This window comes from Procambarus clarkii, unplaced genomic scaffold, assembly GCF_040958095.1.
Source record: "Procambarus clarkii isolate CNS0578487 unplaced genomic scaffold, FALCON_Pclarkii_2.0 HiC_scaffold_107, whole genome shotgun sequence".
Lineage (NCBI taxonomy): Eukaryota > Metazoa > Arthropoda > Malacostraca > Decapoda > Cambaridae > Procambarus > Procambarus clarkii.
The window spans coordinates 735,617-760,373 of record NW_027189140.1 but is presented as its reverse complement, the minus strand read 5'-3'; the positions used below and the strand labels follow the sequence as shown (position 1 = coordinate 760,373).

The 24,757-nt window shown below is 47.1% G+C and overlaps 1 long non-coding RNA gene across 1 annotated transcript; it reads left to right on the top strand.

The window, feature by feature from the left end:
• The first annotated feature begins 3,799 nt into the window (after positions 1 to 3,799).
• On the top strand, positions 3,800 to 24,187 carry LOC138360314 (uncharacterized). Its single transcript, XR_011226282.1, has 2 exons — positions 3,800 to 7,459; positions 21,676 to 24,187. It is a non-coding gene; the product is annotated as an uncharacterized lncRNA (long non-coding RNA).
• Positions 24,188 to 24,757: the final 570 nt, after the last annotated feature.

Sequence of the window (24,757 nt, the reverse complement as noted above, 5' to 3'; positions counted from 1 at the left end):
TATTTCTATGATCATATTCTCTAGTATTTTATCCATAGTTACTGGTTCATCTAGAAATTATCTAATGATCAGAAATTCTCAGTTTCCCTCTTTACTATAAAAGCGGGTGGTCCTTCGTAATTTAATTTACTACATTAATATTTAAATAATCAGATTCAAGCCCCAAATATCCCACAGGGGCCACTTCAGTTTCTTATGCCCCAGGAAGGGGCCACTTCAGTTTCTTATGCCCCAGATCGGGGCCACTTCAGTTTCTTATGCCCCAGATCGGGGCCACTTCAGTTTCTTATGCCCCAGATCGGGGCCACTTCAGTTTCTTATGCCCCAGATCGGGGCCACTTCAGTTTCTTATGCCCCAGATCGGGGCCACTTCAGTTTCTTATGCCCCAGATCGGGGCCACTTCAGTTTCTTATGCCCCAGATCGGGGCCACTTCAGTTTCTTATGCCCCAGATCGGGGCCACTTCAGTTTCTTATGCCCCAGATCGGGGCCACTTCAGTTTCTTATGCCCCAGATCGGGGCCACTTCAGTTTCTTATGCCCCAGGAAGGGGCCACTTCAGTTTCTTATGCCCCAGGAAGGGGCCACTTCAGTTTCTTATGCCCCAGGACGGGGCCACTTCAGTTTCTTATGCCCCAGGACAGGGCCACTTCAGTTTCTTATGCCCCAGGATGGGGCCACTTCAGTTTCTTATGCCCCAGGAAGGGGCCACTTCAGTTTCTTATGCCCCAGGACGGGGCCACTTCAGTTTCTTATGCCCCAGGAAGGGGCCACTTCAGTTTCTTATGCCCCAGGAAGGGGCCACTTCAGTTTCTTATGCCCCAGGATGGGGCCACTTCAGTTTCTTATGCCCCAGGAAGGGGCCACTTCAGTTTCTTATGCCCCAGATCGGGGCCACTTCAGTTTCTTATGCCTCAGGACGGGACCACTTCAGTTTCTTATGCCTCAGGACGGGGCCACTTCAGTTTCTTATGCCCCAGGACAGGGCCACTTCAGTTTCTTATGCCCCAGGACGGGGCTACTTCAGTTTCTTATGCCTCAGGACGGGACCACTTCAGTTTCTTATGCCCCAGGATGGGGCCACTTCAGTTTCTTATGCCCCAGGACGGGGCCACTTCAGTTTCTTATGCCCAGGACGGGGCCACTTCTGTTTATTATGCCCTAGAATAGGGCCACTTTAGTTGTTTATGCCCCATGACGGGGCCACTGCCGTTTTGGCCAGCAGGCTGGGCCCATTTCGGTTTATTATGCCCCAGGCTGGGGCCCCCTTCAGTTCTATGCCCTTGCTTAGGCCAACTTCAGTTTCTACGCCCTTGGCTGGGCCACCAGTTCCCGGTGTGTGCGGAAGAAACTGCGGCTTCCCAGGCCGCTGGTTTATCCAGACGTGTTGTCTGCCCGGTGTAGCCCGGAAGGTACTGCGGCTTCCCAGGCCGCTGGTTTATCCAGACGTGTTGTCTGCCCGGTGTAGCCCGGAAGGTTCTCATAGCCGCTGCCGTCTTAGCTGCCTTCGTTCAGGGGTTGATGTCCAGCCGACGTTCTTCCTGTGATGAATTAAGCCGACGTTCTTCCTGTGACGAGTTAAGCCGACGTTCTTCCTGTGATGAGTTAAGCCGACGATGTTATTCAGATGTCCCTGTCTCCTGTGTTCTAGCGGCTGATGCTCGGTTGGGGCTGTTGCAGCCAGTCCAGCTGTCTGCCCTAGTGTCCGAGCCGCCGCTCTCTTACTACGTTGTTGCTCAGTTTTGGTGTCCAGCCGCTGCGGCTGTTGGTGTTCCAGCTGCTGACGTTCCCGGCAGTCGGTGTTCTAGCTGCTGTGGGTACAGCTGTTGCTGTTCCAGCGTGCTGCTGTTCAGGTGGAACACGGTCCAGCCGCCGACGTTCCAGCGGTTGTTGGACCAGCTCCCATGCTCCGGCTGAAGTTGTTCCTGATGTTCCAGTTGATGCTGTCCCATCTGTTCATGTCCATGCTACGGCGTTTCAGCTCTCGAGGTTCCAGATGCTCACGTTCCAGCCCCCGAAGTTCCAGGGGACGGGGTTCCAGCTGAAGCGTCACAGCTGACGTTGTGCATATTATCCATTCCTTTTCAGTTTATTGTATTTGATTGTATATTATTTTCAGCTTCATGTATTAATCCCGTTTTCTCTAGCGAGTTATATTCTAGCATTATTTTGAGCATAATTTGTTTTGCAGTCGCACTTTCCTTACTACTGCAGTTTCCCCTTGGCCCACTGCTGCTAATTTCGTATCTTCGGCAGCTGCTGAGGTGCCAGCTGCTGTTGTTATAGCTGTCACTGTCCCAGCCGTCGGCGTTACAGCTGTTGCTGTTTTGTTGTTTCCAGCTGCTGACATCCTAGCCCTTTTGGCAGGGAAAAGCTTCAGCTTTAGCTTTAGTTCGTTCCCGGCGTTCCCCTTAACGTTAGTTCCCAGGTTCTAATGGTCCCTAATTGACTTGAAGTGAGACTTCTACTTATCACTGAAGGTTTCCCTGGTGCCCAGTTGCCACTATTTATTTATCTTCAGCAGATATTGATGCTCCAGTTGTGACGTCCAACTGCAGGTGTTCCAGCTGCAGGTGATCCAGCTGCGGTGTTCCGGCTGCTGATGTTCTGGGGCAGGATTTTGCAGTGTACATTTGGCAACGGTTGTTCATGTTAAGTTCCTTATTTTGCCCCCTTTTTGACCACTGGTGATTGTTATACATGCCACGTTAATGTTGGTTTAATGTTAATGTTAGGGTTTACCTGCTTACTTCCTCCTCCCAGTGTGGGACGTTTACTTATTCATGTATTTATTCATTGATTTCTATGTTGTGCTTGACCTTACTCTTGTCATTTCCAGTTCGCCCCTGTTCGGTGATGGTTTTAAATTTATTATTTAACAATTTAACGTTTCACGTCTTGGATTTATCAATTAATGTCAGTCCCTGGATTTTGTTTTTATCTGGTATTATTAATACTGCTCATATTATTACGGTTAACGTCAGTCATATTATTACGGTTAACGCCAGTCATATTATTACGGTTAACGCCAGTCATATTATTACGGTTAACGCCAGTCATATTATTACGGTTAACGCCAGTCATATTATTACGGTTAACGCCAGTCATATTATTACGGTTAACGCCAGTCATATTATTACGGTTAACGCCAGTCATATTATTACGGTTAACGCCAGTCATATTATTACGGTTAACGCCAGTCATATTATTACGGTTAACGCCAGTCATATTATTACGGTTAACGCCAGTCATATTATTACGGTTAACGCCAGTCATATTATTACGGTTAACGCCAGTCATATTATTACGGTTAACGCCAGTCATATTATTACGGTTAACGCCAGTCATATTATTACGGTTAACGCCAGTCATATTATTACGGTTAACGCCAGTCATATTATTACGGTTAACGCCAGTCATATTATTACCGTTAACGCCAGTCATATTATTACGGTTAACGCCAGTCATATTATTACGGTTAACGCCAGTCATATTATTACGGTTAACGCCAGTCATATTATTACGGTTAACGCCAGTCATATTAATACCGTTAACGCCAGTCATATTATTACGGTTAACGCCAGTCATATTATTACGGTTAACGCCAGTCATATTATTACGGTTAACGCCAGTCATATTATTACCGTTAACGCCAGTCATATTACTGTATTACGGTTAACGCCAGTCATATTATTACGGTTAACGCCAGTCATATTATTACGGTTAACGCCAGTCATATTAATACCGTTAACGCCAGTCATATTATTACGGTTAACGCCAGTCATATTATTTCGGTTAACGCCAGTCATATTATTACGGTTAACGCCAGTCATATTATTACGGTTAACGCCAGTCATATTATTACGGTTAACGCCAGTCATATTATTACGGTTAACGCCAGTCATATTATTACGGTTAACGCCAGTCATATTATTACGGTTAACGCCAGTCATATTAATACCGTTAACGCCAGTCATATTATTACGGTTAACGCCAGTCATATTATTACCGTTAACGCCAGTTTTCTTTATTACGAGCACAATTATCTTGCGGCTTTGGCCTTCCCAGCCTAAGCTTTGTGCTGTATTAACTTTGCAATATAATAGTATTGGTTTATTACACTTTTTCTTGTTTAATTTCGGCTATTCTTAATAGACAGTTTAATCCAGTCTTACTTTGAGCACAGTTGCTTACAGTTGGACACACTACTTCTGCTGCGGTTCTCCTTGTGCGCCGTTGATGTTATTTACTATATTCATATAGTTAATTCTAACTCATATTTCTTGTCTTGCCTTGTGAATTGCAGCCTTCACCTATTTTCTTTACCCTACACTTTCCTGAGTTGAACTTTAGCAGCCTTTTCTAGACCTTTCCTCCAGTTTGTCCAGGTCTTCCTGTAGTAGTGAATGTCTGCGATCACCTGCAAGGTGACTTAGTGTTGTCTACAAGACGACTTCTGGATGTCTGCACGATGCCTCCTTGTTGGTGCCTTCCTGTTCCAGGATGATTACAAGATGATCTCCAGTTGGCGTCAGGACGAACCCCAGACGACTCCTAGCTGCTTTTCATGTTGACTGGTGGCAATATATTATTTATTACATTATCTATATTTATTTAAGTTTTGTTCTATACAGTTCAGGTTTATGGTTGCCTTTCTCCCCCCCCCCCCCCTCTGCTATTATTTGTAATTATTGAGTTTATTCTGGGTTTTTCTGCTACTATATTATTGTTCCTAAGCCTACTTGGCGTATGGTCTTCGGTTTCATCGGTGGAGTTGGCCGGGTTATTCTCCACTTGTTACTATTTGCTATTGATGTTAGTTATAGTCACTTTTAGTGTTAATGATCTCATGTCAATTCCCCTTTTGGCTTCTGGCCTCGCCTAACGCCATGAATGTTGTTCCTACTGTATCATACTATTACTAATTTAAGTTCTTTATTAGTAGGTCCGGGTTTTAGTTGCCTTACTTCTACCCTTCCTCTGCTTTACTTGTTATCGTTTTCTTTGGATTACGGCTCTGTTATTGTTTATGCTTATTTAGCATAACGGTCTTTGGCCTTTAGGGTAACGAGCACTATGCTGGCGGCGTTACTTCTCATATTATATTATTACTTTCATTTTCTTTACTGCCTTACCCCCCTTTTGTGGGGCACTTTTTGCAGTCCTGCCTTTTCCTTAGTCAAGGCATCCGTAGTCCCGGGCCTTACCTGGGCACGTCAGTCATGCCCTCGGACGGCCCTGACCTAGGCCCCTTAGCTGGGCCAGTCCGTTACGCCCTTAGCCGGGACCCCTGTGGAGCCCTTAGCTGGGCGGGCCCACCCTACCCTGTTAGCGGGCTAATGGTCGTGCGACCTAGTATTTTGGAAGGAGTATTTGCGCTTATCCTTCTAGTGCTTATGTCTCTCTTTTACACTCTTCTTAGTGGAACCTTCACGTTATATTTGTAATGTACTATTTATTGCTTATAAATAGTAATCCTGCTCTCCAGTTATTATCCAGTCCTATCTTTGCACTTAGACTGTTTCAGTTCAACTTTCTACTTAGTATCCGCACTTTTTCCCTGTGGCTTATTGTCGTTATTTATTATGTACTAAATTGTTGTAAATTTATATCACGGTTACAGTCCAGTATTTTATTTTATTTTTATATAGAGTTGAACTATTATACGGCATTGGCTTCCCAGCTCCCAAGTTTTGCATTATTTGGTAATAACTTTGTGAGTTCATAGTACTGGATTATTGCGTATTTCATGTATTAAATTTGTCTATTTTAAAAACCCTAATCTGTGGCCCATTGTCGTTATCTTTGTTACGTTTTCTCTTAATGTATTCTAAAACCGTTTTGGCCTGCTCACCGCCGCTCATCGTGCCTGCCTCTACGAAGGGCTCGTCCAGTAACGGGTTCTCAGCCCCAGCTCCTAGTATGGGGGGGGGGGAGTATTCAAGGAAGACTGAGGACTCTGGCGGCGGCGTCACGGGGTCAACAACGCAGCCGCGCCTGGATGCAGCAGCCCGGGGCCCAAGTTATTTGTGCTATATATATCTATATTTATTAATTATTTCCTATACTAATTTAGAGTATTGCTATTTATTTTATTATTCCCTTCTCGTTCAGCATTAATTTATTATGGGTCTGGGAGTTAGTTTACTATTTTCGACCACTTCTACGTGGCACTTTCGACATTATCTGTTAATTTTACTATATTATTATATTAATTACATAATTATTTTACATATACGGATCCCTAGCCTTACTGGTGACCATTTCACCTTGCCTCATATCACCAGATCTTGTTGAAGTTCTTGGGGTACTGCTGCTCTCAGAATGGTCATTGACACTCCAAGACTGAACTCATCGGCGCCTCTTAAGGCAGTTTCTTAGGCTAACTATTCAGCTCTAGCATGCATCCGGAGGCCAACATACGATGGAGATCACTGTAACGGACTCGGTTACCATCCTTATAACTTGTTGTGTTCGTGTCGCTCTGGACGCAAGCATGTTGCAGTAACGCCTTAAGACCTGTTTCTTATATTTGGTTTATTGTTTTATTTATATATGAATTTGATATTATATATATATTGGTCATATAAATATTGATTATGTTGGGCTGTTCTATTGTTTTATATTATTATATTTGATTATATTTGAAATGAGTTATTACTTGCTAGATTACCCCCCCCCCCCCTGGATCATCTTCTGCCTTTGCCTCAGATACGGTAACTGGTTACCCGTCACCCCCCCCCCCCCTTTTCTTCACATGTCTGGGTTTTTCCCGCTAAAGTTCTGTCGGTTTGATAGTTACCTTCGCTACAGTCTAGTTTCCTGGAAGATGTTATTCTCTTCCTTTCCCCTGTGAGTTTGCTCTAGAGACTCCTATCCTCTGTGTCAGTGTTCCTTTTCAGAGTTTTCCTCGGGGTATCTTCCTGACTTTATCCATTAATGACACTTGCCCAGTTCGCTTCCGAAAATGTCCCCCCCCCCCCCTCTTACAAACTAATTCCAGCAGTACCCTTAAGGGGTAGGTTCCTTGCCCGTCACGTTCCTACTGCATGCCCGCTTCAGCACACCCTTACTGCTTTAATACTTCCAGAACCGACTATGGAAGGCGCACAAGGTACACCATAGATGAACGAGGAAAAGGGATGGAGCCTGAGGGCAGACTACTGCACCCATGAAGTCGACACCCTCACCGCTGTGGGGCGGGCCGCAGCGACAATGACGGACACGGGGTCGACCCTGGGGAGTCGGCCTCGGTGTAGGCGGCTTCCCACTTCCCACACCCGCCCTGAGGCCAGCCTTACAGGATTGGTCCCTGTGAGGGCGGGCTCCAGCGATGACCAGTCTTACGACATCGTGCACAGCGCCCCTACTTGGGTGTACAATCCCTGTTCAACTCCCTGCTTACTCAACACAAAGCTGCTATTAGGACAATATCCAATTCTGACCCCAGACATCACTCGGTACCCCTACTCAAATCTCTGAATATGTTAGACATTAAGTCACTGCACATTCTCTCATGTGTATTATACATATATAAAACGCTAAACTATAATGCCAATCCTGATCTCTAAAGCTTCATAGAAGGTTGTAACAGAACCCATGAGCACCACACCAGAAATAAATACAGTTTTGATATTCCTAGAGTACGACTTAATCAAACTAGAAATGCTCTACAAATCAAGGGGCCCAGAATGTGGAATGACCTTCCCAACCATGTTCCCCCTCCCCGCTCAGCTCGTTGTCGCCGTCTGGGGGCTTAGTGGGCGGCTGCCGGAGTGTGATGCTCCTTGGGACAGTCCTCTGTCCTTTTCTAGCCTTATGCTCCTGCTGCCGTCCTCTCCAATTCTGCTGGGCATCTTTTCCTTTTCCTTCTGTTTCGTTTTTCTCCCCCCTCTTCTCCTATCTGCTTGCCGTTTCCTGCCGACCTTTTGCTCGTTCTGGTTCTTCCCTTGGACTTCTTCTACTTTGACGCCCGGGTGCTTGAGGAGGCATACTCTTGCACCCGTAGAACTGCGGTACCCGACGTCGAGAGCGAGGGGAACCTTTTATTGTCAATCCCCACTTCGTCACTGAACCCGATCTCGACGGACTGTCGGTTTCTTAAGGTGGCGTTTGTGGGGCCACAACGACGCACCCCTAGGAGGCCCCGACAAGATCGGCGATAGCTTCTTGTTGGGTGTCCTGCCTCTAATTGTGGCTCCATGGTGGGTGTGGGGGCACATTCGTGAGTGAATTCGTAATTTCGTCAAGATGATAACCCCTGTTTCGGCTGTTTCCGGCTTACCTTTTCAGGCTCGTGGGGTGGGCGACCAAGCCCCCGAGTCGGTCCGTATTGGAAGACCGGGCTCTGTAGCCTCCGCTGCATTGGGCCCCGACCTTGCTCCTCCTTTGGCCTCTCTGACTCCTTCCCCTGGCTCCCCTCCCTCCTCTGTGGTTGGGTCGAGCCCCAAGCCCCCAGTGGTGACTACCTCGTCCCCTGGCGCGGCTCCTTCTCTCGTTGTTACTACTGCGCCTTTTAACCCCTCTCTCTCTGGGGGTTCTCACCGCCGTTCTCGTCACGGCCGCCCTCGCTCGATTCCTTCCAGTTCTGCTACCTATCAAGCCTTGTTTGGTCCCGCTTCGTGGGCCAAATATTTTGATCTCCTCCCTCTTGATTCTGCGCCTCCTGACGATTTCTCCCTTCATCGACATCTCATTGATTCCGTGGATGCCTCCATTACTTTTAACCCCACTCGTCTCGGTACGCGTGTCGTTGCTGCTCCTTCTCAGGATGCTGCTTCCCGCTTGGCTGCCTTATCCTGCCTTGGCGAGACCCCCGTTCGGGTCTCGAAGAACGTCCAGTTGAATGCCAGTGTTGGCACTGTTTTGCTCCCGCCCCATGTTGCGACCGGTGTTCGGGACCTACGCGACTGCCACGACGATATTCGACATATCCTCGCTGCCCAGGGCCATTCTATTCTCCAGGTGGACACGTTTACTCGTCCCCCTCGTGGTAGTCGCCGTCAACCCCTCCGGGTTGTGAAGATTACCTTTGATGGTAGGACCCTTCCACCCTCTGTCATTCTTGCTGGTGTCAGGTGCTCTGTCCAGGAGTACATTCCTTCTCCTCGGCTCTGCAACAAGTGCTGGAGGTTTGGGCATGGTGCCCTCCGCTGCTCCGGGACTGTCTCTCTCTGTCCTTTGTGTGGTGGCGAAGGTCACTCTAAGTCGGAGTGCGCTTCTCCCCAGGCTCGTTGCCTCAACTGCGGTGAGGCCCATCCTGCCTTCTCCCGTGCGTGTGTCCATTACAAGCTTGAGGCAGCCGTCCTCAACTTGAAGCACCGGGAGCGTTTATCTTTTCCTGAGGCGAGGCGCCAGGTTCGCCAGCTCCCGCCTTATGCTAATATCTCTTATGCTCGCGTGTTGCGCTCTTCCTCTCCTCGTCCTTCCCGCCTTCCTCAGACTCACAACCGTTTCCAGGCCTTGGACCCTGATGCGCCCACTACCCCCTCCTCTGTCCCTTTGGGTTCTCTCCCGAAGGATCCTCCTCCTGGTCCTCTGTCTGGGGTTCCCCTTCCTTCTACCCGGTCTGTCGTGTCTTCTGTGTCTCCTTCCTCGTCCCCCTCCGATCCTCCTTCCCATCCTCTTCCTCCATCTATCGGCTCTCCCCGCCGCCTGTCGGTGCGGGCGGATGTCCATCGCTCTCCTAACGGCCGTCGTGTGTGCTCTCGTTCGGCTTCTCCTGTTGAGACACTGGAATCCGTTGCCCGGTACGTAGTTGCTGGGACACCGGTCTCTTTAAGTCAGAAGCGTAAGCCTGGCTCCTCTCCTTCCTCTTCCCCGGCGGGTAAGAAGGCTTCGCTTTCTTCCTCAGCTCCTCCTTCTGGCTCTGTTGCTCCTTCCACTCCCGTTTCAGTGCTTGCGCCCCCTGTTCCTGCTATGGAGGTTTCTTTGGCCCCTGCTTCCCTTTCGGTTGCTGCTCTTGCTGGGGTGCGCTCCTCTCTTTCTACTCCCCCTCTTCCTGCTGCTGTCCTTGACTGCTCCTCTCCGTTGTCTCCTCCTCCTCCTCCTCCTCCTCCTCCTCCGGACCCTGCCCGCCCACCTCTGATCTGTTCTCCCGTTTCCTTCCCTCCGTCTTTGCTCAGTTTACCCATGCCCCCTAACCCTGACTTTGCTGACCCTGATCCCGACCCTGATATTCTTTAACGTGCTCTGTTGCTCTTTCGCCTTTGTTTCTTCCTTGTTCTCTGTTTTTGTCCTTTCTCTTCTCGTCGTTGTCCATTCTTCAATGGAACGTTCGAGGTTATTACGCCAATTTCCTCGAACTCCAACTTCTGGTTTCGCGGTTTTCGCCCCTTTGTGTCTGTCTCCAGGAGCCGATGCTTGGTGCTCGTCCTGGTCGTTTTCGTGGCTATTCCTTTCTCTCCCCCCCCCAGCCATTGCTGGGGCTTCTAATTCTTCTGCTCTCTTGATTCGGGCTGATGTTCCCTTTGTTCCTTTACTTTTTCCTTCGCCTCTCCATTGTTCTGCTGCTCGTATCTTTGTGGGGAAATGGTACACAGTTTGTTCCATTTATCTCCCCCCGGGTGTCCCGCTCTCTCTTCCTGATTTGAAACACCTCCTAGACTCCTTGCCGGAGCCTGTGCTCCTGCTGGGTGACTTCAATTGTCGTCATTCTCTTTGGGGTGACGTTCTGACGAATACCCGGGGTCGCCTCCTTGAGCCGTTTCTCCTCTCTTCTTCCCTGTCTCTTCTGAATTCTGGTGAGCCCACTCATTTGGACTCTCGAACTCGCACCCTTTCTTGTCTTGATCTTTCTCTCTGCTCTTCTTCTCTTTACTTAGATTTCACATGGCAGGTTCTTGATGACCTCCATGGAAGTGATCATTTCCCCATCCTTGTTTCCTTTTTCTCTTTTCGCCCTTCCCTCTCTTTCCCTAGGTGGCAGTTTGCTAAGGCGGACTGGACCCTGTTTTCCCTCAGTGCTACTCTCTCTGACCTCTCCCTTCTGCCCCTCTCTCGCGCTCTCCTCCTTTTTCATGACACTGTCTTCGACGCTGCCCTCCGCTCTATTCCTCGCTCTTCCTCTCGGGGTCCACGGAAGTGCGTTCCCTGGTGGAATGCGGACTGTGCTCGGGCTGTCCGCTGTAAGCGTGCAGCCTGGAAGAAGCACCGCCGTAGGCAGACGACCGATTCTTTTCTTTTCTTTCGGAAAGCGAGTGCGGTGGCCCGTAGGGCCATCCGTACGGCTAAACGTGAATGTTGGGCATCTTATGTCTCGACAATTACGTCCGAAACCCCTCTGGCCCAGATCTGGAAGCGTATCCGCAAGATAGCGGGTAAGTTCGTTCCCGATGTTTCACCGGTCCTTCACCTCCATGATACTCTTGTGGCGGACCCGTTGCAGGTCGCTTCCGAACTGGGTTCCCACTTTTCTTCTGTTAGCTCTGGTCTTCATCTTCCCCAATCTTTCCTTCTTCGTAAACCTGTCCTTGAGTCTCGTCCTTTAGATTTCTGCACTCATCTTCAGCTTCCCTATAATGATCCCTTCTCTCTCTCTGAACTTCGTTCTGCCCTGGCCCTCTGCGGTTCTACGGCGGCGGGCTCCGATGGTATTCATTATGAGATGCTTCGCCATCTCCCTCCGAGCACGTCTCAGTATTTACTGAGTCTGTATAATCGGATCTGGGAGTCGTCGTCAGTCCCTGAGGACTGGCTCGATGCCGTTGTCCTCCCTGTTCGCAAACCAGGGTCTCTGGGTACTTCCCCTAAGGACTTTCGCCCTATTGCTCTCACAAGTTGTGTCTGCAAACTCTTTGAACGTATGGTTAACGTTCGTCTGATGTGGTTCCTGGAACACCATCACCTCCTCTCCCCTTCTCAATTTGGTTTCCGCAAGTGCCGCAGCACGACAGATGTCCTGGTGAACTTGGAGGTCTATATACGTACTGCTTTTGCTGCGAAGACCTCCGTTGTTGCCGTCCTTTTTGACCTAGAAAAGGCTTACGACACCACTTGGCGTTATCATATCCTATCTCAACTTCATTCTTTTGGCCTTCGTGGTCATCTCCCTCTCTTTCTCCGCAGCTTCCTCTCTCGTCGTTCCTTTCGGGTGCGCCTTGGTACCGCTCTCTCTCCCCCTTTTCAGCAATACGAAGGTGTGCCCCAGGGTAGTGTTCTGAGCACTACTCTTTTTCTGGTTGCCCTCAATGGTCTTCTTTCCTCTCTTCCTTCTGGTGTCTTCTCCGCTCTCTATGTCGATGATCTTACCCTTTGTTGTCAGGGTGATGATTCGCCTCTCCTTCAACGCCGGCTTCAACTTGCGATTGATGCCGTGTCGTCTTGGGCCACAGGTCATGGCTTCAAGTTCTCTACTTCTAAGACTTGTGCCATGACTTTTACGCGGAAACGGGTTGTTCTTCGTCCCTCTTTGTCGCTTTATGGTCATCCCCTTGAATACAAAGATTCCGCGAAGCTTTTGGGGTTATTCCTTGACACTCGTTTGTCTTGGTCTCCCCATATCTCTTACCTCCGTGTTGAGTGCTCTAAGTCCCTTACCCTCCTTCGGGTCTTGTCCCATACTTCTTGGGGGGCAGATAGGCGCACTCTCCTTGCTTTACATTCCTCTCTCGTCCTGTCTAAGCTCGATTATGGTTGCCCTGCTTACTCGTCTGCTTCTCCTTCTACTCTTCGCCGTCTTGATGCTTTGCACCATACTGGGTTGCGCCTCAGTTCTGGTGCCTTTCGTTCGACTCCCGTCCTTAGCTTGTATGTTGACACTGGCTTCCTGTCTCTCCAGGACCGCCGTGATCGCTACTGTCTTCGCTATCTTGCGCGGTCCTTGCAACATCCTTCCTCTCGTCTCTGTCGTGCTTTAACTTTTACCCCTCCTGCGGTTCCTGTTCCTCTTCACCACCTCCCTCTTTCTGTCCGGTTATCTCGCCTGCAGGATTCTCTTTCCGTTCGTATTTCTGATGTTTCTCCTCGTGTTGTTCCTTCTTTGCCCCCGTGGAGGGTCCCTCTTCCGCGGTTTTGTACGTCCTTGACTCGTATCACTAAAGCTTTTACCCCTCCTACAGTTCTAAAACGCCTTTTCCTCGAGCACTTTTCTTCTCACTCCCGCTCCGTTTCTGTCTTCACCGATGGGTCTAAGTCAGCGGACGGTGTTGGCTACTCTGTTGTTTTTCCTGATCGCACTTATATGTGTCGCTTGCCTCCGGAGACTAGCATCTTTACAGCGGAACTTTATGCTATTCTCTATGCTCTTCGTCTCCTGCTTTCTCGTTGTCAGTCTTCCTTTGTGGTTGTTGTTGACTCTCGTAGTGCCCTCATGGCTCTCGGGTGCTTTAATCCAGTTCATCCGGTAGTTGTCGAGATCCAGCATTGGCTGTTTCTCGTTCACAGTAAATTTAAGTCGGTTGAGTTTTGTTGGGTTCCCAGCCATATTGGCGTGTCTTTAAATGAGTGTGCGGATGCTGCCGCTAAGGAAGCTGTCCGCTCTTGTCCCATCTCTCGTAAAGGCATTCCGTTTTCCGACTTTTACCCGGTTATCCATTCCTCAGTCCTTACCCGTTGGCAGGCTTCTTGGTTGTCTGTTACTGGTAACAAGCTACGTACTCTTAAATGTTGTGTTTCCTCGTGGCCGTCCTCCTTCCACCGTAACCGGCGGTGGGAAACAGCTCTAGCGAGGTTGCGTATTGGCCATACTCGCTTAACCCATGGTCACTTGATGGAGCGCCGCCCTGCTCCTTATTGTCCTAGTTGCATTGTCCCTCTTACGGTCGTGCATGTCCTTCTTGAATGTCCTGACTTCCAGGACGAGCGTGTGTCTTGCTTTCCGACCGCCCCTCGCGGTCACCTGTCCCTCGATAGAATTCTTGGTGACTCGGATACTTTTGATATCGTTCGCCTTATGCGTTTTTGTTCTCGTATTGGCATCCTTGGTGATATTTAGCGCCCTCTGATTATTTTGCGTATTTGATGGTGCTACATAGCCTTCCCGGTTTGGTGCCTTCTTTTGATAATTACTTACTTCCCAACCATGTTAAAGACTGTACCTCTCTCAACCAGTTTAAGTTAAAAACGAAGCTATACCTAATAAATTCCCTGTAACCTACCTTACCCCTCTGTTGTCAACCCATGTATGTTTTTCTTTAAAGAGCGCTGTTTGTCGACATAATTGTATTTGTGCTGCTTTTTCATCTATGTTTTCATTTCTTGTTTTCATTCTACTCATTATGCTCAATTAGTATTAAGCTTGTCATTTAAGTTTATCATGCCCGAAACGCTTTGCGTAATAGTGGCTTTAGGCATTGTATGTACTAGCTCTACCTATAAGTCAACCAATCCTTTTAAATATTTATTGTATGTATGTACCTTACCTAAATAAAATTGTATTGTATTGTTGCTGTACGACCACCTCACAAGGACATTGCATGGGGGGTACACCTTGCCCTCTACGCTCTGGATCGTCGCGATGATGCTCCGTTGGCCTCACCAAGGACGCTGTTTAACTTGCAGCATGTTAGCTGCCTAGTAGAACGGCTAGTTTAACTTCTAACTGTAAACAGTTAGTTTAACTGTTTAACTGCCTAGTAGAACGGGTCTGGTACCTTTGTCAGTCAGGAGTAACCCGGCTGTTTTTAATGCCCTCTCCTGGGATGCGGGCACGGTTACTGTCACAGAAACGAGTGGCCATATTCCTAGTTAAAGGTTGGCGAAGAACACTCGCCTCGCAAGGTCAAGTTGGTGGGCTCTTGCCTCTCTGTGCTCATGGCACGTCGCGATGGCGCTCCGTTGGCCTCTGCAAGGACGCTGTTTCACTTGTAGCATCTGTCTAGTAGACCCGGTTTGGTAACTTTTTCAGTCGGGGAAACCTGTCACAGCTAGCACGGTTACAGCCACAGTGCGAGTAGTCACATTCCTAGTTGCAGCGGCCAGCCGCCGCTCGCCCTTCGGGGTTGGGGGTTCCGTGCTGCTGGCCCTCACGGGATTGGGGGTGCTCCGCCGGAACCCCCAAAGTGCTAAGCCTGCAGATAGCTAAGAAATATTACCATGAATTGTAATTAGTATAAATTCAAATGATGCAACTTTCAATTACTAACTATAGATGTAACTATTAATTGTAATTGATTTAATACTTTATCATTATAATGATTATTCATTATAATTATTCTCTAATACTTTATTGTTATGCATTAGTCACTATTTATCATTCACCCTAATTAGCTATTTGATTCATTAAAAATAATTACTTATCATTATACTATTTGTTATTATTATTATATTATATAATAATAATAATTTATTTATTTATTTTAATTTATTATTAATTTATTATTAATTTATTATTTATTATTAATTTATTATTTATTATTAATGTATTATTAATTTATTTATTATTAATTTATTATTTAATATTTATTATTAATTTATTATTTATTATTAATTTATTATTTATTATTAATTTATTATTTATTATTAATTTATTATTTATTATTAATTTATTATTTATTATTAATTCATTATAAAATAAACAAGTCCCCAATCTGAGTGCGTTTTCTTCCAACCTCAGAAAAAAAAACACGGCTTTCCCCAAAAAAGCGGTGGGTTTTCTGAGGAAAAGAAAACGTATGTCTGGAAGCTCAGTTTAACCGCCCAAACTGCGCGAGCAACGAGCCGAGGTTATATAAGCTCTGCCTGCAGACTGGGTGGTCCCTGTCCCGACAAGCAAGCAGCTGCTCACTTACAAAACGTAAACACAGAAGTTTAGCCTGCTCAACTGTGCCCCCAGCATGGACCCTACACCAGTTCCTATCGACAACGACTCAGAGCGACCCGTCAGGGGCGTCCTGAGCCGAGGTTATATATTTCCTTAACAGCATGAACCAGCACATCTATCTATACCAACCGAAACGCTGCGCGTACTAGTGGCTTTACAAGACTGCAATTACCATATTATGTATCCTCACATTACCAATGTACCTTCTTGTATATGCATAAATAAATAAATAAATAAATAAATTGATTTCCTAATACCAACATAGCTTCATTCTCAGATAACGTAAAGAATCTTATCATAAATAACAATCTCAATAAAAATCACATCATTCTGGGAGGTGATTTCAATATTGACCTGGGTCTTCAAAACAACCCTCAAGTTGACTATTTCCTTAACGGCATGAACTCCTGTATGCTAATCCCCACAATCACCAAACCTACCCGAGTCACTCAAACATCTGCCACTACCTTGGATCACATATGGACAAACATAACAGCTCCCCTTGTATCTGGTATAATCTACGACAGAACAACTGACCACTATCCTACCTTTCTCATAGCGAACATGGACATAACACCACCAAAAAGCAAGAAACTTTCATTTAGGCTACACAGTGAATCAGCTTTAGGCAATCTTACAGATGCACTTCACAATATTAACTGGGATTCTGAATTCAATAATACCCAGGATATAAATTCATTAGCTAACCTCTTCCTCTCCAAAACTCTAAACCTCCACAACCTTCATTGTCCCCTTCTTACCAAGCAAGTAACTGACAAAAGATTAAACAATCCATGGCTCACAAGTGGCATTCTCAACTCAATCAACAAGAAACATGAATATGAAAAGAAACTTAGGATTGGCCTAGTTTCAAAGGAAGTAGCTAAAAGGTACTCTTCAATGCTTACCAGTATCATAAGAAAGGCAAAACTTACATATTATGTGAATAGGTTCAATGAAGCAAAATGCAACATGAAAAGTACTTGGAAAACAATCTCTAGTATCCTACGAACTAAACAACACTCACATAACCAAATAAAACTACAAGGATGGGGATATACCGTCAACTGATTTAGAAATGGCAAATGAATTTAATAGTTTCTTTTCATCGGTTGGTGCTAATCTTGCCAGTAAAATCCCACAGACTCAGACACATATTAACACATATCTCTCAGGCAGCTATCCAAACTCTTCTTTCACCAATCAGCCCGGCAGATGTTGTGTCCATCATACACTCTCTAAAAACCAAGGCAGGGAACACCAGTGAAATTCCGTCCATTGTATACAAGAGAGCCTCCCATTCCCTTGCCCACCCATAGCACTACTGTTCAACAAATCTATAGAGTGTCACGCCTTCCCTGATATCCTCAAAAAAGCAAGAGTAATGCCACTCCATAAAGGAGGCAATCCGGCGGACATAAACAATTATTGACCAATATCAAACATACCCATTCTATCAAAAAATTAGAAAAAATTATTTACAAACAGCTCTATTCCAACCTCGTAAAATTCGACATACTCAGCCCCTGCCAGTTTGGCTTCCGGTCCCAAAAGAGCACCAATGATGCAATCATTAGTCTCCTTGACGTAATCTACTCAGCCCTTAACAAAAATGAGTTTCCGATTGGACTCTTCATTGACCTAAGAAAAGCCTTTGATACTGTTATTCACAACTACCTCTTACTTAAACTCCAGCATTATGGAATCCGAGGCCTTGCCCTTGACTACATCCGATCCTATCTTAGTGACAGACACCAATATGTAACCATCAATGATACAACTTCTTCCACTCTAACAATTACCGTTGGAGTGCCACAGGGCAGTATCTTAGGACCTCTTCTATTTCTTATATATATAAACGATCTGCCTAATGTCTCTAATATTCTTAAACCTATATTGTTTGCTGACGATACTACCCTTATCTATTCAGACCCCAACCCACATACACTAAATAATGTTGTGAATAATGAATGAAAAAAGTCCACTTATGGATGTCAACTAACAAACTAACATTAAACATAAAAAAGACTTACTACATCCTATTTGGAAGCAAATCAGCAAATGCAATTCAGCTACAGATAGACAACATTACCATTAGTAATACAAATGATGGCAAGTTTTTTGTCCTATTCCTAGACAAGAGACTCAACTTCAGCACCCACATTCAACACATAACTAAGAAAGTCTCTAAGACAGTTGGTATACTCTCCAAAATCAGATATTATGTTCCTAACTCTGCTCTCCTCTCACTATATTATGCACTAATCTATCCCTATCTTAATTATGGTATCTGTGCATGGGGGTCTACCACTGCAAGCCATCTTAAGCCCATCATCACACAGCAAAAATCTGCTATCAGAATAATAACTAACTCTGCTTTCAGACAACACTCAGCTCCCTTGTTTAAATCCCTAAACTTGCTAAATATTAACTCCCTACACACATTCTCTTGTGTCAACTACATTTACAAAACCCTGTTCTTAAATGCAAACCATGCTCTGAAACTCTCCCTGGACAGATGTAATAGGACCCATTATCACCACACCAGAAATAAATATCTCTTTGATATCCCCAGGGTCAAACTTAATCTGTGTAAACACTCTATGCAAATTAAGAGACCTAGTCTATGGAACTCACTCCCTAGTGAATTGAAAAACTGTCAAACTTTTGCCTTATTTAAAAGCAAAACCAAAAAATACAAAATTTCATCTTCTTAGTTTCCTACACTGAGCTTTAAATTTACTCTGTATATAGTGTTACCCAATCTCCCAATTTTTATGTACTTAACCCAAACAACCTTATCATTGTGTTCATTGCTGTCTTATTTTATGTGCTAGCCATATGCTGTATTGTGACTACCAATTTTTGTCAACTACCATTCAAGCTGTCATTGCAATCAATCTTAGCTATCTATGTGCTTTAATATACCTACAATTTTCTCTCATCTTTTTTTCTTGCCTTGTAACTTATCATTTTTTATAAATTTTGCAAGTATTTACCTACTTAAAATTTTCTTAGATTAAGGACCTGCCCGAAACGCTGCGCGTACTAGTGGCTTTACAAGACTGTAATTACCATATTATGTATCCTCACAATCCCAATGTACCTTCTTGTATATACATAAATAAATAAATAAATAAATAAATAAATAAATAAATAAATAAATAAATAAATAAATAAATAAATAAATATAAGCTCTGCCTGCAGACTGGGTGGCTCCTGTCTCGACAAGCAAGCAGCTGCTCACTTACAAAACGCCCACCCTCCTCCCTGGATCCTCTGTATCCTCTGTTTTCAAAGGGACGACGCACAGACAGGCTCAGGGGGCACTTGTTCTAGCTTGCTAAGCATTTGCGGTATCTTTGGGGGTGCTCCGCTGGAACCCCCAAAGTGCTAAGCCTGCAGATAGCTAAGAAATATTACCATGATATAAATATTACCGATATCTGGCGGGTGGCACCGGCACCGGCACTGCTGCAGAAAATTCGTGGTAATTTCGTCTCCACTCAACATTGCATGGCCTAACTGCTGCCCAGCACGAGTTAAGTGCATGGAGACTTAATATGCCATAACTCACAGCGAACCTCAAAAGTAATCAACCAAAATTAATCAATTTTCGCCTGCCTATCGACGCCCCGTCTGCCAAGCATTCACTATACACCTATCCCCACTTTAATTCTCCAAGCATCTACCTGTAGAAACACTACCAAGAATCTATCGCCGAAAACATGCCCAAACATAGCAACAAGCAAGGTAGGGGTGCCTCTCGCTCTTCATCCATAACTCCTAGAGATCTGAATGGAACACTGGCAACGCTGCAATCCTCACCGATGTTGGTAAATGGCCACTGCTTCGCAAGCGGGGATGTTTCTGATGGGGTTGAAAGAAACATTTGCGCAGCGCGTCCCGCGGCGTTGCGCGGGCAGTCTGGGGCCGTATAAATACGGGGGCACAGAGGGGCTCTGCCCTCACTCCGCCTGCCCTCGCCGCTGCTCTCGCAAAGCCGCTACGTCAAGACCATGAAGGTGACCCTTAAAAATGACTGGATGTGGTACGACAAGGCCTTCAGATGGGACAAGGAGAGGTCGGACTGTTCTTGGCTTGATTACAGGCTGGACCTGGAATTCCGCTCGGTACAGCGCGTCGCACACGTCGCTGTTCAGACAGGCAGACAGGAGGCAGGTCGGCCGGCAGCCCTTACCCTCTCTAGCGCCCGGGTCGCAGGGCTCCCCCCGGGCTACTGCTTTGCCTACCACTCGAGAGGACCCGGCTGCAGTTTTACTTCATGTTCCTTCCTGCACTACTGCCCGCGCTGCCGAAGGAGGCACCCGGCCTACACCACGTGCCCCCCAGCTCACATACGCGACGGACCCACCCATGACCAGCGCCCACGAAGACAACCACAGGACAAGGCTAAGAAGAACGCCGGCAGTAACAACGCCGGTGGACGCCGACGCCCTTGATGCTTTGCTGGTGGGATACCCCCTGCGAGACTACGTCGTGGGGGGCTTCAGAGGGGGGTTCCTACTTGGCTTTGAAGGAGTGCGAACCCCCCTCACTTCACGCAACCCTCAGGCTACGACGGACCTCCCGCACATCGTCGGGCCCATGCTCGACAAGGAGTTGAGTCTAGGACGCATCGCGGGCCCCTTCGAAGCCCCCCCTTTCAAGAATTTCAAGTGTTTGCCCATAGCACTGAGGGAGAAGTCTACGCCGGGCAAGTACCGCCTCCTGCACAACCTTAGCTACCCTTACTCCCCTGACAGTGTGAACGCCAACATCCCCCGGGAATCGACGTCCGTCACCTACCAGTCTATCCATGATGCGGTGACAATGGTTGTCAGCCGGTCCCCGGGGGCTCACCTGGCAAAGTGCGACATCGCAGAAGCTTTCAGGATCGTCCCAGTACACCCGAGCGACTACCATCTCCTGGGGTTTTCTTATGAGGGCAAGTACTACTACGAGAAGATGCTCAGCATGGGAGCCGCCCCCTCCTGCCGGATCTTCGAGACCTTCTCCAGTGCCCTGCAATGGATCCTCGCGTAGAAGTTTGGGGTGCGCGACGTTGTGAAGGTATTGGACGACTTCCTCTTCGTCAGTTTCACTTTCGACGAGTGCCAGCGAAGCCTGAGGGTGTTCACTGCCCTCTGCGAGCGATTGGGGGTCCCCTTGGCACCTCACAAAACAGAGGGCCCGTGCTCCTGCCTCACGTTCCTGGGGCTGGAGATTGACGCTCACAGGATGGAAACAAGACTACCAGAGGACAAGAAAACGAAGTACACGGCAGCAGTGGAAGTCGCGCTGAGTCTGGAGCGCATCCCCCTCCGGGACCTGCAGGCGATCATTGGGAAGTTGCAATTCGCCACCGCGGTAATCCCGGGCGGCCGGGCCTTCTTGCGTCGTCTGCACCTGCTTACGCGAGGCCCACAGCGCCCCTCGCGCCTATGCCACTTGGACGCTGAGGCTAAGCTCGATCTCGCCGCCTGGCGCTCCTTCCTCACTGACTTCAATGGAGTAACAGTCTTTCCCCGAGATGGCGGATGGGGAAACGCTCCATCACTTTCAATGTGTGCAGATGCTTCTTCCAAGAGGTATGGCCTAACGCTAGGGGCAGCCTGGTTCAGGGGAACGTGGCCGCAGGTCTGGGGTCGGCTCAACATTGCTTTGCTCGAGCTCTACCCTTTCTTCATGGGTATAGCACTTTTCGCCCCGGTATTGGCCAATAAGAGGCTGGTGTGCAAATCGGACAACAGTGCAGTGGTAAACGTGCTCAACACACTCTCTGCTAGGTGCCCCCTACTAATGCAAATTGTCAGGCCCTTGGCAGTGCTCTTACTCATCCATAACATTACACTCCTACCCTCCCACCTCCCAGGAAAATTAAACGGGGTTTGTGATGCTCTTTCCCGCTTACAGACGCTGCCGCCCTTGTTCCTGCGAGAAGCAGGCCTCGCCGAGACGCCGACAACAGTTCCCGCGCACCTCCTGCCCTGCAACTTCACCCTGCAACTGTGAGGACCCTATTCAACTCCCTGCAGCCAGCGACGAGGCGTACTTACAGGGCTAAGTGGGTGGAGTACGCCGCCTACGTCTCGGCAGGGCGGCGAGGAGAATGCCCCTTTGATGCTGCACCTTCGACTCTGGTGAACTTCCTGCAATCTCTGCTCTCGCGGGGCCTGGCTTACCGCTCTCTGCACGCCTATCTAGCGGCCATCGCCTTCGTCTGCAAGCTACACGGTAGGAGGGACCCAACTCGGCAGTTCCTGGTCACCCAACTCCTCAAAGGGGCACGTAACTCCGCACAGCGGGCCCCTGCACGGCGTCTCCCTGTGACGAGGAGCCTCCTGCATCGCCTGCTGCGGGCACTGGGAGGCGTATGTAACTCTGCCTATGAGAAGTCTTGCTACAGGGCGCTCTTCTCCCTGGCTTTCCACGCCTGCCTACGCCCGGGTGAGGCGGTCTACGTGGAGCATGGACGACACACGCTCAACCTTGAGCAGGTATCACTTACGACGGCAGGAATATATTCTGTTTGGCAATAAATCCTCTAGTCATATAAATCTCAAAATAAACAATACCCAAATTTGTAACAAATTAGATGGCAAATTCCTTGGCATTCTCATTGACCACAAGCTGAATTTCCAGGGACACATTCTAAATATATCAAAAAAAGTTTCAAAAACTGTGGGCATTCTTTCTAAGATCAGATATTATGTACCACGCCCTGCCCTGGTGACTCTCTATTACTCCCTTATCTATCCTTATCTCAACTATGGTATTTGTGCTTGGGGTTCTACTACCCAAAATCACTTGCGTCCTCTAATTACCCAACACAAAGCTGCTATTAGAACAATATCCAACTCTGGCCCCAGACATCACTCGGTACCCCTACTCAAATCTCTGAATATGTTAGATATTAAGTCACTGCACATTCTCTCATGTGTATTATACATATATAAAACGCTAAACTATAATGCCAATCCTGATCTTAAAAGCTTCATAGAAGGTTGTAACAGAACCCATGAGCACCACACCAGAAATAAATACAGTTTTGATATTCCTAGAGTACGTCTTAATCAAACTAGAAATGCTCTGCAAATCAAGGGGCCCAGAATGTGGAATGACCTTCCCAACCATGTTAAAGACTGTACCTCTCTCAACCAGTTTAAGAAAAAAACTAAACACTACCTAATAAATTCCCTGTAATCTACCTCACTCCTCTATTGTCAACCCATGTCTGTTATTTTCTTTTCTTTTTTTTTTTAATCAACACTGTTTGTCAACCTATTGTATTTGTGCTGCTTTTTCAGTCATGTTCCCCCTTTTTTTTATCTTTATTTGTATTTGTTCTCAACACTTTTTATTCTTTATGCTCAATTAGTATTAAGTTCTAGATATTAATGTTTTTCTTGCCCGAAACGCATTGCGTAATAGTGGCTTTAGGCATTGTATGTACTAGCTCTATCTATATATCAATCCATTAATGTAACATCACTTGTATGTATATACCTTACCTGAATAAACATCTGAATCTGAATCTGAATAGATATCGTCTTCAACACCTACAAGCACAGTGCAGGTCGCACGCCCACCCTCCCCCTGAGAGCGAACCCTTCCAGCAAGTACTGCCCGGTCCGTGCTCTGTCTAAATACTTTAATTACAGGGGCGTGGGCCCGGGGCCCATATTCAAACACGCCGCAGGCGCTCCTGTCACCAGGCGAGATTTCTCCAGGATCCTACGCACTGCCCTCTCGGCGCTAGGCTTGCCTCCAGATGACTACGCGCCGCATTCCTTCCGTATCGGCAGGGCCTGCACCCAGCTGTCTCGGGACGGGCTCGCCACATCAGAAATAATGGCAGTCGGCAGGTGGAAGAGTAGTGCTTTCACATCCTACGTCAGACGGGACGTTGTTGCTCTGCCACTTTGAGTGCCTCACGCGGCCAGCTGGCACTCGCCCTTCGGGGGGGGGGGGGGTCCGGCCGCTGGCCTGCGGTGGGGGTGCAGCGCCGGTCCCCAAGTGTCCCGCTGTCCGCAGCTAATACTTTGCCCAGTCTAGGTGCTAGTAAGCCCTACTTGTAGTCACCCCCCCTTCTCCTTATTCATTAGGTCTTTACGGCCTCTTGGTCGGGTCCATTATGTGTTATGTGGTCTCTCACTTATTAGTTACTCTTTGTGTCCTGCCTGTTATATCCTAGTGTTATATAATTACTACACATTTGCACTCGGCCTTAATTCTAGTACCAGTTAAGCTTTAGGTTTCTGCAGATTTAGTTTCCATGTCACTATAGGCTAAGGTCTCATACTTACTACGGGTGTACCTTTTAAGTTAAATCTAGTCCTCGGACTTGGAATTGTTACTGTTAATTCTTACTTTATATATTTACATGTTCTGCAGAATTTAATCTTCAATAAACTTTAAAGCCCCATACTTCCAGTATCTTTCTCCCCCTGATCAGAAAACACAGCATCCGCTCCCCCTCCTCACTCCCCTCCTTCAACTCAGCTTGAATCTCAAGCTTTAGAATTCATTCAATCTATGGCTCCCTGTCTAAACTTCAAACCTCTGAGGAGTAACCCATGACTGCAGAAACTGCACTACCTTGTGCTCCTGCAATCTGAAGCTATTTCGGCCCTCCAAGCCAGTCACCCAACAACAACAAACCATAGACTGCCTCCTTGAATCGTCGACGAACAACAACCAAGAAATTCTCAACTCACAAGCTGTTGCAAATGACGCAATGGATCAAATACAAAAGATTCAGGCTGAGGAAACCCACTCAGCTCAAAGTGACTTTCTTCAAAAGCTGGAAAAACAAATCAATCTCCTTCAGATTCACCAGGCGGCTTCCGAAGATGACCTAGAGCAGCAATAACTTCATGACTCTCTGATAATTAGCTCTACTGATCTACCTGAAGAACAACAAGGTGAGAATTGTTGTAACATAGCCCACAGCCTAATTAATTCAAAGATCAAAGTCAATGTTGATATCAAATCA